Source organism: Caretta caretta, chromosome 13, assembly GCF_965140235.1.
Source record: "Caretta caretta isolate rCarCar2 chromosome 13, rCarCar1.hap1, whole genome shotgun sequence".
In the NCBI taxonomy this organism is placed as follows: domain Eukaryota; kingdom Metazoa; phylum Chordata; order Testudines; family Cheloniidae; genus Caretta; species Caretta caretta.
The window spans coordinates 40,235,962-40,252,991 of record NC_134218.1 but is presented as its reverse complement, the minus strand read 5'-3'; the positions used below and the strand labels follow the sequence as shown (position 1 = coordinate 40,252,991).

Genomic DNA, 17,030 nt, shown 5'->3' with positions numbered 1-17,030 from the left:
GGCTGAAGTGCGCCGTGAGCGGGTTCCCTGTCACCAGCTATTACCTGGCGTGGGTCAGACAGGAGGCGGGAAAGGGGCCGGAGTGGCTGGTCAGCTATCACACACCTGCAGCTACAAACTACTACTGTGACAGCATCCAGGGCCGATTCACAGCCCCCAGGACAGGTCCAATTTCTACCTGCAGATGAACAGCCTGAAACCCCAGGACACCGCCGTGTATTGCTGCGCCAGAGACACACATCGAGGGGAAAACATCTGAGCTCAGACGAAAACCTCCCCCTGCAGAGACCGGGGAAGGGATTTCCTGGGGGTGGCGCTCTCGCTCCGCAGCAATGAGAACAGAACCGAAGTCTCTCCCCTTATCGACACCGCACACAGTGAGTCCTCTGACTCCATCTCCCGCGGGGCGCGCAGGGAGCAGATGCCCAGCGTGTGTTTCACGGAGCAGGGAGGAGCAGATGCATCTGCCCTCGCGCTGTGGATGCCCCCCCCCCGCAGTGACTCACCGGGGCTGTCTGATCAGACACACTCCACTTTAAGGCTCCCTCCTAACCCTAATCCTAAACTGAGCCCTTGGCGAAGAGCAGTGGGAACGCTGAGCCCTGAGTGCGGATTATGGGCCAGAAGGGTCTGGCCAATAAACTAGAAGTGACCTTCCCTGGCTGCTCATTGATCACCCTCTACGTGTGAAATTTACCGCTTTGTAAAGGGGCATCACAAGGGCCTATCCAGCTGCTGAGCACCAGGGCTGAATTTTATCCTGCCCCTGCAGCACTGAAGGGTCAGACTAAGGAATTCGACTCAAAAATCTTTTTCAAAAATACAGCCCCAAGCCAGAAATTCTCCCGAACCATCTTTGCACAGTTTGTCTCCATCCTAATTTGCCAGATTCTCAGGAGTGGTCCAGTAATGTAACTGGCGCCTAGTGTATAACATTGACACCAACATCCAAAATGGGGGTGGGGAGACAGAGAGAGCGAGCAGCAGCTGCCCACACAGCGTTCTCTCTGATCGCTTCCTTACTCGCTTCATCTCAATTCTAGGGCGAGTTACAAGCACTGGTGAATTTAAACCCCATCTCACCCAAAGTTACTCCGTGGATCAGAACTCCCCAGGTTGGGAATCAAGCCCAGGAGCTCTGACGCCCGGCCGCCCGCTCTCTCCGTTTTTCTATCAAACCGCCAAGAAGGGAAGGGAAAGGCCCCAGGAATATTCCTTCCTCAACTCTTGCTATTACGACTGGGCTCAGTGGGGGTGGCGCTCGGGCTCCACAGCCATGAGAACAAACACAAAAGTGTTTCCCCACATCGACCCCCCCCCCAAGGTGGCCAGGGGGAGAGAGAGGCTCTGCTGGCCCCATCTGGGGGCGCAGGGAGCCCACGTGCCCATGGTGCGGTTCAGCGGAGCAGGAAGAAGTAGCTCTGTGAATATCCCCCAGTGGCTCTCCGGGGCTTTCCCATCAGATGGGCTCCGGTGTGGGGCCCCATCTTCCCCCCACTGAGGTCACTGGAGAAGCTGAGGCCTTAGTGACCATCAGCGCGATGCCGAACCTGGGTGAGGATTATTGACTGGGCGGGCGGGGTCAATCATCTTCCCCACCAGCCCATTGATAATTCTCTGTGGGTGAAATCCCCCGCTCTGCAGAAGGGCCGGTAGCAGAGCCCGGGCCCCGCCTCCACCTCACAGCGCGATGGAATCACTGGCTGAGCCTCGCGGTGCCCTTCTGCCCGGGGCTGAGCTCGACCCTGTCCCTGCAGCCCCGACCCTTCTCCTCAGACCCCGGCGTTTCCCTCCGAAACCCTCCCCAGCACCGCAGCACCAAGCAGAATATCAGGATGTTTCTTTCCCAGATTTCTTTCCACGCTCATTTCCCAGGTTCCCCTGCATGAGGAAAGGATGAGTAACCTGACTAGCTCCGGGTTTATCACATTGGAACAGGAACATCTAAGGGCGGGGGGAGGAGGGAGGGAGGAGTACGGAAACACAGACAGATAGACAGACAGACAGACAGATAACCCCCTCCATAGACTTCATAGAGGCAACTCTCAGGCGGGCAGAAGACAGAGCAGAAGGGAACATTCCGTGTGACAGCGGGACCCTGGAGTCCACCCGCCAGGAGACTGAACAACGCGATGCTGCGTCACACGCCACCTGTGTCCCCCCGTTATATTGTCCCCACCCCCCGGCCCATGCAAATGAGCTCCCCGGGGCCCTGTTCATAGCCCAGCCGCAGGCCGCTCACCCCGCACAGAGCCAGAGCCGGGCTTCAGCTTCTCATCCCGCTTGGGGAAGGAGCCGCCAGCCGCAGACATGACCCCAAGCCTGGCCATCGCCTTCCTCCTGCTGCTCCCCGCGGGTACGGGCGGGATCTGGGCTGCCGCTGGGCGCCCCGTACCATATCTTCCCTAATAACTGAGCCTCCAGTAATCACTGCAATATTTCCCCTTTATTTCCCCCTCTGCAGGTGTCTATTCCCAGGTCAGCCTGGGGGAGTCCGGTGGGGGAATCAAGAAGCCCGGAGAGACCCTCAGACTGACCTGCACCGTGTCCGGATTCTCTCTCACTAGCAACGCGGTGCAGTGGGTTCGCCAGCCAGCGGGGAAGGGGCTGGAATGGATGGGAGGGATCTGGGGTGGTGGAAGCAATAACTATAACGATGCTCTCAAAAGTCGCCTCACCATCACCAGAGACACCTCCAAAAGCCAAGTGTTCCTGCAGCTGACCGGCCTGCAGCCCGCAGACACCTCCGTGTATCACTGTGCCAGAGACAGACACACAGTGAGAGGAAACCGATCAGAGCCCGCACGAAAACTAACCGTGCGGAGAGCCAGCCTGCCTGTGAGAGCCGCCGGGAGCAGCAGCTGCCAGCCCCGCGCTCTCTCTGCTTGGTTAGTCTTCTGCTTCGTGCAGATTTCACAGCAATTTACAAGCCCTTGTGAATTAAACTCCATAGTACCCAAAGTCACACACAATGAATCAGAAATACCAAGACTGAGAATGGAACCCAGGAGTCCTGACTCCCAGAATAACCCCAGGAATATTCATACCTAGACTCATGCTGTAGCAACCAGATTATTCTTCCCTCCCATGGCTGGGGAAATAAACAAGGAGTCTTTTTACCGGGGCCTGTTGTAGATCCTAGGGCCCGACTGTCATGAGCTATGGAACAGAGTCCAGGCCTTCTGTTTTGTGGAGGACAAAGTCTGAGACAATGGCTCAAGGACACATTGATTGAGAGCAAACAGCCAACACCTCACTCTGGCTCTAGGCCTGCAGGGTACTGAGCAGGCTAAATCTCTTCCCCTTCAGCGCATTGATAAATTTCTGTGGGTGACATTCATTGCAGTGCTGAGAGCCCAGCACAAAGGCCTGAGCCCCTAGTGAGCCCCACCTCAGCATGACGTGTCCTTTTAATCTTTCACAGGCCTTGTCCTACCATCTTTACAGGAGCCAACTTTTCTGTTTTTACCGCATTTCCCTAAGGTGTTGCCTTCTCTGCCTCTGTGCCCCAGATTCAGCCTCATAGAACCAATTCATGACAAAATAAAAGTCTACAGAGATCAACTTCACTTAGACATGCACTGGGCTGCATCAGTTATACCATCACCTCTAAACACAAGGCAGAGTTCATAACCCACAGGAATCTCTCAGTGCAACGCAGGCGCTTAGAGATGAACAATCCGGGTTCTCCCCTGCTCTGCCCCATGTGGTCCATTGTTAACCTCTGCAAAGCAGATGGGCTGTGGGCCTGTTCTGATGCACAGTGCCTTCTACACTTTAAGAACAGGAGCAGTTTCATCCCCCATGACTAGAGTCGACTTCATCTAATACGCAGAACAGGGGGAGAAACCCAGTTTGTCAGGTGACTGGAGCCACAACACAACAAACCTGTGATGAAGACTCTACAGGAACAAGTCACAAACATGTCACAGGCTGAACTTTATTCATCTCCACCAAGCCTCGGTGCATAGAATGTCAAGGTCACTTTACAAGCAGTTCCCTGGCTTAGAACAAGGGGCCGCAGGGACTCAACTGCCAGATCCGGCTGAGACACCCCTGTGACGGTGCCCCCCATAAGGCTTTATGGAAATATGCTTATGAATGTAAATATGACATAACTGGAGTACGGTCTATGCTACATATGTCATGTAACATATCAGTGTAAAGGTTATGATCTACTGAATCTATTCATCCTTTTTGTATGCATGTGTCATTTTTGTATTCAAAGTTATGAATATTGGCTGTGTATTTGTTTAATTTTAAGTAGCCTCAGCAAAGCAGTTGGTCAGCTTCCTGAGAAAAGACCATTCTCAGTAATTGCCCAATCAGGAAACACTTAAGCCAACAATGAACTTGGAGACACCAATCCACATCTGAGCTTTCCTGGGATTGTGGCTTGGCCTGTAAAGTTCGGAGTCATGCATGGACATGTGACTTGCCCATGTGACTCCAATACTCCATTTTGTAGCTGTAATTCTGCACAGGTGGAGGGAGGGGTTTAGACCCCAAAGGAGAAACTATATAAAGCCTTGGGAGGCCCCCTCCATTTTGTCTTCAGCTGGCTCAAGAGCCTCTCCATCCCAAAGGATACCTGAAAGAAACTGGGACAAAGAACAATAACTACAGGGGGTGTGAGCGATTGCTGGACCCAGACTAGAAGGAGGCTAGTCTGTAAAAGAGGCTTATTGGAACATCTCTGAGGGTGAGATTTTATCTGTATTCAGCTTCTTACTGCATTCGGCATAGGTTTGCATGTTTTATTTTATTTTGCTTGGTAATTCACTTTGTTCTGTCTGCTGATATTTGGAACCACTTAAATCCTACTTTTTGTATTTAATAAAATCACTTTTTACTTATTAATTAACCCAGTGTACGTATTAATACTGGGGGGCAAACAGCTGTTCATATCTCCCTATCAGTGTTATAGAGGGCGAACAATTTGTGAGTTTACACCGTATAAGCTTTGTACAGGGAAAATAGATTTATTTGGGGGTTTGGACCCCATTGGGAGCTGGACATCTGAGTGTTAGAGACAGGAACACTTCTTAAGCTGCTTTCAGTTAAGCCTGCAGCTGTTAGGGAATGTGGTTCAGACCTGGGTCTGGGTTTGCAGCCGGCTAACGTGTCTGGCTCAAACCAGGCAGGGCACTGAAGTCCCAAGCTGCCAGGGAAAACAGACTTAGAAGTGGTCTCAGCGCATCAGTTGGCAGTTCCCAAGGGGTCTTCTGTGATCCAAACCATCACACCCCCAACCCTTCCCAGCCAACTCCCCTCCTTGTCCTGATGCTCTGGGGTCTCTAGCCCAGATAGACACCCCCGGGCTCTCTTCTGCATGTGTGTGTGGGGCAGTGTTTGGTCCCCCGTTAGTAGTTCCAGGATCTGTTTGTTGTCACCGCTTCCCTCTTCTCACCCCTCCCATAGGGGCCTGGTCCCACAGTGTTCGGACCCAGGTGGGTTCCGAAGTGAAGCAGCCAGGAGAATCCAGTGCGCTGAAGTGCGGTGGGGCTGGGTTTCATCCCAAGGGCTGGTGGTTCCCACAGGAACCCAGAAAGGGGGTTGGGGGTGAGTGCTGTGTTACCACAAAGCATCAGTGTCAACCTGTTCCTCTCCCATTCTGCAGGGGCGATTCACACCCTCCATCTCTTTGTTTCCCCCTTCTCTGAGGTGCTGCATGAATGCACAGTCTGGAACAATCTGACACCCACCCTCTGGGCCCTACTGCAAGTAACAAATCACATTGGAGTTTGTCTCTCTCATAAGGAAGGGAAGATGCAATTGAGAGGGAGAGTTTCCCATTTAAATCTGTGCCTCTCTCTGCCCAGGCTGCACCCAGAGACACAATCTGCAGTGCCCTGGGTCTGTGCAGATACCAGCCAATCCCCTGAGATTTTTTCCCTCCAGCGCCCAGGAAAATGAGACTTTGGCTTAGTTTTCACTGTAGCAGCTGTAGAACACATTTTCTCCCTCAACTGTACTGGAGAAACAGGGGGACGTTACATGGCTGCAGCTGATATTACAGTGATTTGTAACCTGTCTTTATTCCCAGGTGCCTGGTCCCAGGTCCAGCTGGTGAAGTCCGGAGGGGATGTGAAAAAGCCCGGAGACTCTCTCCGCCTCTTCTGCAAAGCATCCGGCTTCACATTCAGTGAAGAATGAACTGGTTCCATCAGGCTCCCAGGAAGAGGTGCAGTGGGTGGCTCAGGTCAGTCAGCCAAGTGGATCCAAACAATGGTATTCCCCCGCTGTTCAAGGCTGATTCACCATCTCCGGAGACAACTCCGTCAGCTAGATTTATCTGCAAATGACCGGCCTGAAATCCGAGGTCAGCGCACTCTATTACCGTGCCAGACACACTGTGAAACAAAACCTAACAGCGATGCTGCAAAAACCCAGACTGCTCCACCACCCGTGAGCCGTGTGAAGGCAGGAGTGTACATGCAGCACTGGGCACTGGCGTGAGCAGAGGCATCAGCATGAATCAAAAATCTGCCAGGGGCTTTTAACCCTATAATTTGCTAACAATGACACCTCTTGCTTCATGGTGGGCTCTGTACAAAGATGGCTCAAAACCTGAGCAAACTCCAGTCGGTTACAGCTGGAGATATGGGTCAGGGCTTGGATTTTCCAAGCAGACTCATGAGTTAAGGCACCCCAACCATTTGGAAATTCCCCCCCAGTCCCTCAGCAAGTGGGATTGGGGGAAGCTTAGTAATGTGGTCCACAACCTGTATCCACAATGCAAAATTATTTTCATGAGAATAAATAACCCAACTGCAGCCCTTCCTTCTCTGAATCTATCCAGTGCTGGTACTGAGGTTAGTTATGTGATTGAGGCTTTGTCTCCCCGGGCAAGTTGGAGTGCATTAAATCAGCCCCCGGTGCTGTAACTCCTGAGGTGTCCACAATGGCAAGGCACTTAGTGCGGCCGGACTCTGCGGCTGGAGCGCTCCTGGTAATCCACCTCCACGAGAGGCGTAGAGCTTTCTGTGCCCAGGCTAAAGTGCCGCGGCCTATTACTGCACTCTGATCGGTCTCCGAGACGTGTCCCACAATCCCTGTTCTAGCCACTCTAGTCATCAATTTCAACTCTACTGCCCTCCCTCAGCTGACCAACTGTCAGACCCACCCTTTAAATTCTCAGGGAATTTTGAAAATCCCCTTCCTGTTTTCTCAGCAAGGCGTGGAGTGCTCTCAGGGAATCTTTCCAGGTGACCATGCCTCCACGCGCCAGGCGATCCCCAGTATGGAGCAACAGCAAGGTACTTGACCTCATCAGCATTTTGCGGGAGGAAGCTGTCCAGTCCGAGCTGCGTTCCAGGAAGTATGATACGTACTGGCAGATATCAAGGGCCATGACCGAAAGGGGCCATGACCGGGATGCACTGCATGCAGGGTTAAAGTGAAGGAGCTGCAGAATGCCTACCACAAGGCACAGGAGGCAAACCGCCGCTCCGGTACTGCCCCCGTGACCTTCTGGTTCTACGATGAGCTGGACACGATACTTGGGGGTGACCCCACCTCCACCACGAAAAGCCCCATGGACACTTCGGGTGCTGTGCCAGCCTAGAGTGCACTGAGCCAGGAGCATGAGGAAATCAGGGGTGAGGGTGCTGAGGAGGGGGGCCCAGAGCCAGAGGATGACTCGACGTCCATAGACGCATGCAGCCAGAAGCTATTTTGTACCCCAGCGGAGGATAGCCAGTCACAGCAGCTGGAGCTTGGGGAAGTGCAAAGATCAGAGGAGGTGCCTGGTAAGCAGCTTTGATTTTGGGAAGCAAGTTGTTGGGGGCAGGTTGGTGGGGCGAGGAGGGTTGCAGAAAGCACGCTTGGGTCTGCGGTGCCTAGAAGCAGAACAAGGTGTTGATGGATTCTCTCACATCGCAGTAATCGGCCTCAGAGATCTCCTTGAAAGTCTCATGCAGATACTGGGCAATCCACTTCCGCAGATTCTTTGGCAGAGCCGCTTTGTCCCTTGTCCCAGTAAGGGTAACATTCCCACGCGACTGTGCCATCGAGGGAGGGACCATTGCTGCACACAGACAAGCCGCATAAGGGCCAGGGTGGAAGCCGCAGTCTTGCAGAAGACCCTCCCTTGCTTCCCTGTTCACCCTCAGCAGGAGACATCTTCAGTGCTGAACACACCTGTGGAACATATGTGGATAGCGTTAAGTCCCTGAGTACAATGCGGCCTGGAACAATGCGTTCCCCTGCCCCGTGTGGTTACTCTCCATTTCTGGGGGGTCTTGTGGCTTATGTGCACTGGCCTTGGGACAGCCAGTTGTGATAGATATGTGAATTGTGCTTGTGTTTAAGATCGGCCATCTCAGTGCTCTGTCGAGTGTTAACAATGGTGCCTGTGTGAAATGTTGCATTTTGGCTTCACAGATGTAACCTTGGGAACCCAGTCGTCCTTATTATCCGCAGCTGAATGGCTGTGCAGGCGGCCTGAAAAAGTAAAGAGGACCTGCTCCATGAAGTTATACAGCAGCTAGCAGGCCACTGCTGAGAATCAAAAAACTCAGGCGTGGCAGGACATTGCAAGGAGGGAACGGAAGGAGAGCGCGGAGCACTGGAAAGAAGCCATGGAGCAGCTCCTAAAGATTATGTTGCGCCAAGCAGAATCGATCCAGATGCACCTAGCATCGCATATGGAGCAGCTCCGCGCCCGGCCTCCCCTGCAGCCGGTGCCCCAAAACTCTTTCCCTGGTGCCCCCAGGTCACCGCCAGCAAAGTTTGGCCACCATCCTTTCCTCTCTCGCCACCCGCTGCCTCCCACACCAGGGGGCTGCATATTGTCTCTCCGGGTTCAGCCTGGGCAGAGAGAGAGATTTAAACAGGAAACTCTCACCCCAATTTGCATATTCCCCTCCTTATAAAAGAATCACACTTCTTCCATTATGGATCCGAATCACTTGCACAAGGGCTGAGAGAGGGGAACCAGGCTGCAGCTTTCCCAATGTCTGTATAGCACCAAGCACACTGTGGTGGGATCCTCGTTATACTTTTCCTTCAGGGACAAATCTACACCTGCCTTGAATGATCCCAAATCCCTAGGCACCAGTTTAGAGGCATGTCCAGAAAGCTACCGCTATCAGCTAATATCTATGATCTAAAGAGAGGAGAGATGCAGGCTCTGCTGATTGGGGGGAGAGGGGGTCTGTGCGGGTGAAAGTAGTTAAGGGGGAAAACTAGGGGGTAGATATGGAGGGCAGGGGAATAAGCCCTGCTGTGGGTGTCTCTATGAGGTGGGAATATCAGTGGGAGGACATGGGGGTAGGGATAAGGTGTCTGCGGCATGGGAGTGAACAGGTGTTGAGATGCAGGCAGATATCAGAAAATTTTTGCTTTCTAACAGCTTTATGCAGCCCTATTTGTGTTGATTTCTACAGGACTAGGGGTCTGGGCATCTCCACCAGTGCTAAGCGATGTTTGAATCTTGTGCCTCTGCTTGAACAAACTCTCAGTAATTCTATCCGTAAGTGCAAAAGGGACAGGGTAGTTCCTTGGATAGGCTACTAAGCTGAGATGAAACATCTGGGGCTCCTTGGGGAAGCACAGTCAGTGTGTTAGGAGAAGGTGAATGGAGAGGGAAGAGAAGGTCCCTTTTATAAAAGTATTATCTGTCTGTGAGGATTTATAGCTAATCACTGGGTTTCAGTATTCCATGAATTGAAAGGAATGAGATGAAATAAAATCCATGGGTTCCTGGAGTTGTCTCTTTTCTCCCAGTTAAGCTTATTGTAGGTTAAATAGACCTTGAGGGAGACAAAGGTTTTTGTCTGAGCTCAGACAGTCTTTAAACCATGATTTGAGGACTTCAGTAACTCAACCAGAGGTCAGGGGTCTGTTACAGGAGGGGGTCGGTGCGGTTCTCTGGCTAGACTAGATAATCAGGATGGTTCCTGTTGGCCCTAAAGTCTGAGTCTTTCCTCACCCAGTATCTGTTACTCACTAATACGGGGTGGTGTCCTCCGGTCTCTCAGGTTGCTCGTTTGTAAATACATCAGATGGTTGGGATTGTCCCTGGAGATGGTGCATCACCCCTTAGCCCAATCGGTGTAATACACACAGCACCCCCATCAGAAGTCACGGCAGCGACACACTGCAGCCCCTTCCCGGAAGTCTGAGCACCTTGAAGGCTGTTTGTTCTGAATACATTTTCCAGTCAGCCAACAACAGGCTTTGTCATCACGTTACCAGAACGCCTAGGTTCTATTTCTTCCCGGCTACGGGAGGCAAGACTAGCCATCCTGTTACAGCAGGAGTCTAGGAATCCGGGGTTTTCCCCCTGAACTTCCTGCAGCAAGAAGAGACAAATTGCTAGTCTCAGCCTCCAAAGTTTTGACTTTTGGGTGGGCCGAGGTTTAATTCAAAAGTTCTTGTAAACTGGTTTACAAGTAGTTGGGTGTGGGGGAGGGAGGAATGCATTTAGCAAAGTGTTTGATCCTCGATCTCACAATGGCTCGATTGTGGTTAATGAACAGGAATAAACAACTTCATACAGAAGGCTTCCTTCGCGTTTGAAGGGTTACTTAAAGGGCACGTCTACATTTGCAAAGTTACAGTGCCACTCAGAGAGCGCAGAAGGAAAACCGCCACTGCGTGTTCACACTGGCAGCTGCCTGCCCAATAACGTGTTCACACTTGCTGCTCTTGCAGCTCTATTCAGAGCGGCACACTTTGGGCAGCTATCCACAGAGCTCCTCTTTCTCTTTTGCTGCTAGGGCTTGTGGGAAGGCAGAAGGGGTCGCAGGGCATCCTGGATCCTGTCCCAATGCCCCATGATGCATCGCTTCGCATCCCAGCATCCCTGTGTTTCCCTGTGTTTCCATCCGCATGTGGAACCATCTTTCAATGGTTTGTGTATTCCATGACCCGCCTCTTTCTGGCTGCAGGAATGGATCCCGAGCTGTTGACCAGAATGCTGCTCGCACTGACCAGCACTTCACGAGTGGCAGTGGAGTTATTCCTTAAACTAAAAAGGCAAGAGGAGTTTGACATTGATCTCGCCACACATACTAGCTATGAGATGAGATTGCTTATGGCATTCACGGAGGTGCTGACCACAATGGAACGCCACTTTTGTGCTTGCGAAACAAGCACTGAGTGGTGGGATCACAGCGCGATGCACGTCTGGGATGACGAACAATGGCTGGAGAACTTTCCCATGCGGAAAGCCACATTCATGGGACTGTGTGATAAGCTCGCCCCACCCCTGCAGTGCCAGGACACGAGAATGAGAGCTGCCCTGTCATTGGAGAAGCGCGTGGTGATTGCACTGTGGAAGCTGGCTACTCCAGACTGCTACCGATTGGTTGCTAACCAGTTCGGAGTGGGAAAGTTGACCGCTGGCCATTAATCGCATCCTGCTCTGAGAGACCGTGACTCTGGGGAACGTGCGTAACATTGTGGCTGGCTTTGCACAAATGGGCTTCCCTAACTGTGGAGGGGCAATAGATGGCACGCACATTCCAATTCTGGCACCAGACCTCCTAGCCTCCGAGTACATTAATCACAAGGGGTATTTCTCAATGGTTCCCCGGTGCTTTTTTATCACTGTGGGCATTTCACAGACATTAACGCAGGCTGGTCCGGAAAGGTGCATGACACACGCATCTTTCGGAACACTGGCCTGTTCAGGAAGCTGCAAGTCGGTCCTTTCTTCCCAGACCAGAAGATCACTGTATGGGAAGTTGAAATGCCCATTGTGATCCTGGGAGACTCTGCCTTCCCCTTAATGCCATGGCTCAAGCCATACACAGGGCAACTTGACAGCACCACGGAGCAGTTCAACAACAGGCTGAGCAAGTGCAGAATGACTGTGGAGTGTGCATTTGGCTTTTTAAAAGCTCACTGTTGATGCCTGATTGGGAGGCTGGACATGGCCGATGACAATATTCCTATGTTTATAGCCGCATGCTGTATGCTCCATAATATTTGTGAAGGGAAGGGTGAAAGCTTCACTCAGGGCTGGACCACAGAGGCTCAGTGCCTGGAGACTGAGTTTGAACAGCCAGAGACCAGGGCTATTAGAGGGGCACAGCGTGGGGCCATAAGGATCAGGGATGCTTTGAGGCAGCAATCTGAAGCTGAAAGCCACTAATATTTGTTGATATGCTCAGGATTGCAGTGCTTGTAATGCTAGGAGGCGATTGGTTCACATGATGCAAGAAAGGGCCTAAACATAAAATTGTATGTTGCTTTGGAGTGCTCTTTTTGCTTTCACTTAATAGAATAACGATTGCTTTCAAACAAACACAATTCTTTTATTGAAAGACAACAACCAGAGGAAAGAGTCAAATAAAAAAAATCATCAGCAGGGAAGGGAAGGTCTCAAGAGCAGGAGGGGTCCCGGGACAGCTAGAGATTTGTGTATGTCCAGGGATCATACCCAACCATCTCCTTTGGAGTACGATGCAGCTGTACTTCAGCAGGGCCAAACTGCAGAGGGATGGCTGTTGAGTGCAGTGGGTATGGGGAGTCCACAGTGCTGGACCGTGAGGAGGGAGGAGTGGAAAGCTGCGGGTAGAGAGTGGAGCCAGGAGGTTGATAACAGTGTGTTGGCGGGGTGTGTGTGTGTGTCGGGGGTGTGCATGGGAAAGAGTTTTGCGACAGTGGCTGCAGGGAAGGGCGGATGCGGAGCTAGTATCTCCTGGAGCGTGTCCACTTGGAGCTCCATAACTGTTAAGAGCCGCTCCGTGACAACTTTCTGGTGTGCTACGTTCTCCTTTCGGTACCTCTTCTTGCTGTCCCGCCACTCCTTCAATTCCTTTTTCTCAGCAGTGGAGTGAATCATAACCTCATGCATAAAGTCCTCCTTAGTTCTTCTTGGATGCTTCCTAATTCTTCGCAACCATTCTGCCGCCGATAACACAGAGGGAGGCTGGCCTCCCATGGTCACCTCTGTGAAGTTTAAATGCAACATTTTACAGAAGCAGTATTGTTTGCAACACAGACAACACTGATTCAGTGCTTTAAAACACAGCCAGTACTCACACACCTGTCACAAACTGGCTGACCCCAGGCAAGCACACATGAGCCACAAGACCCCCAAAATGGTGAGTAGCCACAGGGGCAGGGTAAATCACCATTCCCGGACCCTGCTGTACACTGGGCACGTGGCTCTTGGGCACTTGGGGAGAGGCAGCACTGTAGGGGGGGCCTGATAATCATTCCTGTCCCCACACTTTCCACAGGAGGTGATCATTATGGAAGATATCTCACTGCTGAGGGTGAGCAGGGAACCAAGGGAGGGTCTTCTCCAAGCGTGCAGCTTCTCCCCTGGCCCTATGCGGCTCGCCTGTGTGCAGCAATGCTCCCCACCACCATCACCTCGTCACGGCAAGGTGGTGCGGAAAAGTTACCGTTAATGGGGCAAGACACAAAGCAGCTCTGCCGAGGAACCTTCGTCAGTGGATAGCCCAGTATCTCCATGAGAGTTTCCTGGAGATCTGTGAGGGAGATTCCCGTGAAGTGAGGGAGTGTATCTGCAGCCTGTTCCACCATTCAGACTAGGCAGGCGGTGGGAGACAAGCCTGCTTTCTGCAACCCTCCTGCCCCCAACAAATTGCTTAGGCAATTTCCAAAATCAGATCCACTTACCAGGGTCCTCCTCTCCTGTCTGCGCTTTGCCAATATCCGCCTGCTGTGGCTGGCTAGGCTCCTCTGGGGTAGAGAAGAGGTCCTGGCTCCATGCATCTCTGGTCTCTGAGCTATCCTCTGCCTCTGTCTTCTTCCCTCTCTTCATCCAAGATTTCCAACTCCTGGCTCAGTCCACTCTCGACTGGCACGTGAGCCAATGAAGTATCCACAGTGGCCTTCGCAGTGGAGGTGGGGTCGCCGCCGAGTATCACGTCCAGCTCTTTGTAGAACTGGCAGCTCGTGGGCGCAGCACCGGAGTGGCGGTTTGCCTCCCGCGCCTCGTGGTAGGCGTTCTGCAGCCCCTTCACTTTGACCCTGCACTGCCGTGTGTCCCGGTCATGGTCCCTTTCTGTCATGCGTCGTGAAATCTGTCCGTAGGTAGCATAATTCCTACAGCTGGAGCGCAGCTGGGACTGCACAGTCTCCTCTCCCCAAATGCAGATGAGGTCCAGCAGCTCAGCATTGCCCCAAGTGGGGGATCACCTGGTGCGTGGAGCAGGCGTGGCCACCTGGAAAGATGCGCTGAGACCCCTGCATGCATCACCAAGCAAACAGGAAGGGGACTTTCAAATTTGCAAAGGAATGTATGGGGTGGGGCTGACGGTTGGTCACCTGAGGGCAGGGCAGTAGAGCTCAAACCGATGGCCAGAGAGGCGAGAACAGGCATTGTGGGACACCTCCCGGAGGCCAGTCACAGCACTGTAATCCCCACGCTGTAGCCCGGCGCAGAAAGCTGTACGCCTCTCGTCGGGATGGCTTTTTAGAGCCCTGCATCGGCAGAGTTTCTGCACACTAAGTGGCTTGGCAGCGTGTACACCTCGGGAGTTACAGCACTCAGAGCCGCTTTACTGCTCACAAACCTGCCAGCGTAGACGGGGCCTGAGATACAGGGGTATACAATGTAAATGTTTGTTGTTCAGTTATACCAGGGTACAGATAAGTGAAAACAGTGCAGGCAACATCCTACAAGCATTTTATGAAGTCTAAATACTAAACATATTCTTATGAACTTAGAATCTAACATCTATTTTGATGATGCTAACACAGGTAAAGAAGACTGGTTTCCAGCTATGCACTTGTAAGGCCTAGCTGGCACCTGGTCTGCCAGCATCACACTGGGCTTCTTCCCACTCAGGACCGGCCTTTCACTGAATCAAGAGAGTGTATATCGCCCCCAGCGCTGTTTAGATAAGCCACCCATTCTAGTCCCTTCCCAGGAGGCTGACAGACCCAGATCATGCCGTAGTTGCTGAAACTGAAACCGGAGGTTTTGCAGGAGAGGCGGAGAGACTCCCCCAGCTTTTTCACATCCCCTCCAGACTCCACCAAATTGATCTGGGACCAGGCACCTGGGAATAAAGACACGATACAAACATTAGTATCGAAACAGAAAATACGAAATAATCGCTGCCTCTCCAGCATGTTTGGGTTAGAAAATACCTTGAAGAGCTGCCACAATGTAAACTAAAGAGACCCAAAGTCTCATTTTCCCTGTTGTTGGAGGGGAGAGTTGGCTGGTAACTGCACCGACTCAGAGGGCTGGGGATCGTCTCTCAGGGTGCAGCCAGAGGAGAGGAGAGGAACAGCTTTAAACAGGAACCTGCCACCACAATTTGCATATTCCCCTCTTTATAAGACATACAAACCCCTTCCCTTAATGACCTCACTTAGCTAGCCATTCATTTTTAGGGATTGCTTTTAAATCATCTGTGGTGAAGGGAAATATTTCCCTTGTCTTTAGTGGGCTTTGGCTCATGTTGTGTGAGAGAAGACTATTTGGCTGGAAATTACCGGGAGAAGAGAAGTTTGAACATTTATGCTCTCTTTTAAGATTGGGTTGGAATTATACCTGCAGGCCTTGCAACCGGGGTTACATCCTGTGACTTTAAAGGAGACTAAGGCTATGTCTACACTTGCCATGTGCAAAATGTCCCTTTTTTGCGCTAAAACCATGGGAGCGTCTACACTTGTTAATGACTTTTTGAGGTGAAACTCAGAAGTTTCACTGCAAAAAGAAAGCCACCTTCACAAGAGGCCTACAGCTCTTTCCAGTGTTCGTTTTGCGCTGCTGTGAAAGTGAAGACACGTTCTACTGGTATAAATGCCTTTTGGCCTCCAGAGGATATCCCACAGTTCCAAAAGTGACCACTCTGGCCAGCATCTCCGCTGCTCTGATGTCAGGTAAAGGGACGTCCGCCCCTCCCTCTGTGAGCCCCGGGAAGTTTGAAACTCCCTTTCCCTTTGCTTGTAGCTATGGCAGGGAAAGCAGCCAGACAGCAGGGGTTATTAAAAAATTCCATGAAAGAAACAAGGAAGTAATGGGGCTGCTGGGACATGAAGCAGGGCAGCACGGGGCACTGAGCAGGGACCCAGAATGCCTTACGCTCACCCCCACCTTCCCACAAGTCCTATCGAGAGAGCTGCACTGTGGGATAGCTGCCCTACAGCGCTGCTCTCATCGTCGATGGAAGTGTTGGTAGTGTAAACACTCTCTGACGCCTGAGGAATTGAGTGAATCACAAACCAGCGCTTCCCTATCCCCGGTGAAAGTGACAGCGGGAAAACTCTGCCAGTGTAGACATACCCTAAAACTTACCTTGGGAAATTGTAAAGGGGCTGCTGGGATGCAAAGCGATGCATGATGGGTCATTGTCACAGGACCCAGGATGCCCCACGACCCCCTCTCCACCTTCCCACAAGCCTCAGCGGCGGAAGAGGAAGAAGTGCTCTGTGGGATAGCTGCCCAGAATGCACCGCTCCGAATGCAGAGCTCCTGGGCAGCTGGCTGTGTGAACACACAAGAGCGCTTTCCCTGCAGCGCTGTCTGAGGGGCGCTCTGACTCCTAGTGCTGGAAACATCTGCAAGTGTCGACAAAGCCTCAGCTACTCCGGTTCCAGCGGTGACTCCATGGAAGCGTTCTAAGGAGCGATGGGTCAGTTGTGTCGCTGATGGTCCTAAATAGGCGATCAAGCAGGCTAGGCAGTGCTGATGCCAACCTGTCCGGGGTGTCCCCCAGAAGCATAGCACAAGTTTGAAATACAGACATACAGACATAGCTATAACTCATAATACCAAGGTGATACAAACATATAAACAAGATTATCATATCTGGCAAATTCTAACATTTTTGCAGATATCTTACATGGCATATCTGGCTGTGACCGGTGTCCCAGTGGGGGATAGCGATGGTCACTCAATTAGGGTGAACTGCAAAGAAAGGGGCAGCCAATCCCCATAAAGCAGGTGGATATTCCAATACTTATAACTTCACATACAAAAATGATACATATATATAGACAGCATAATTATAATCATCAAATTATAACCTTTTCATAGATACCTCATTCGACACCCTTTGTACAGTATTTGCTGCAATATATAACAGTGG

At 51.8% G+C, this 17,030-nt stretch overlaps 1 long non-coding RNA gene across 1 annotated transcript; it reads right to left on the bottom strand.

The window, feature by feature from the left end:
* Nucleotides 1–12,293: 12,293 nt before the first annotated feature.
* LOC142068852 (uncharacterized) lies at nucleotides 12,294–16,322 on the bottom strand. Its single transcript, XR_012664772.1, has 3 exons — nucleotides 16,238–16,322; nucleotides 13,603–14,990; nucleotides 12,294–12,903 (listed from the first exon to the last, which is right to left on the bottom strand). It is a non-coding gene; the product is annotated as an uncharacterized LOC142068852 (long non-coding RNA).
* Between the last annotated feature and the right edge of the window lie 708 nt (nucleotides 16,323–17,030).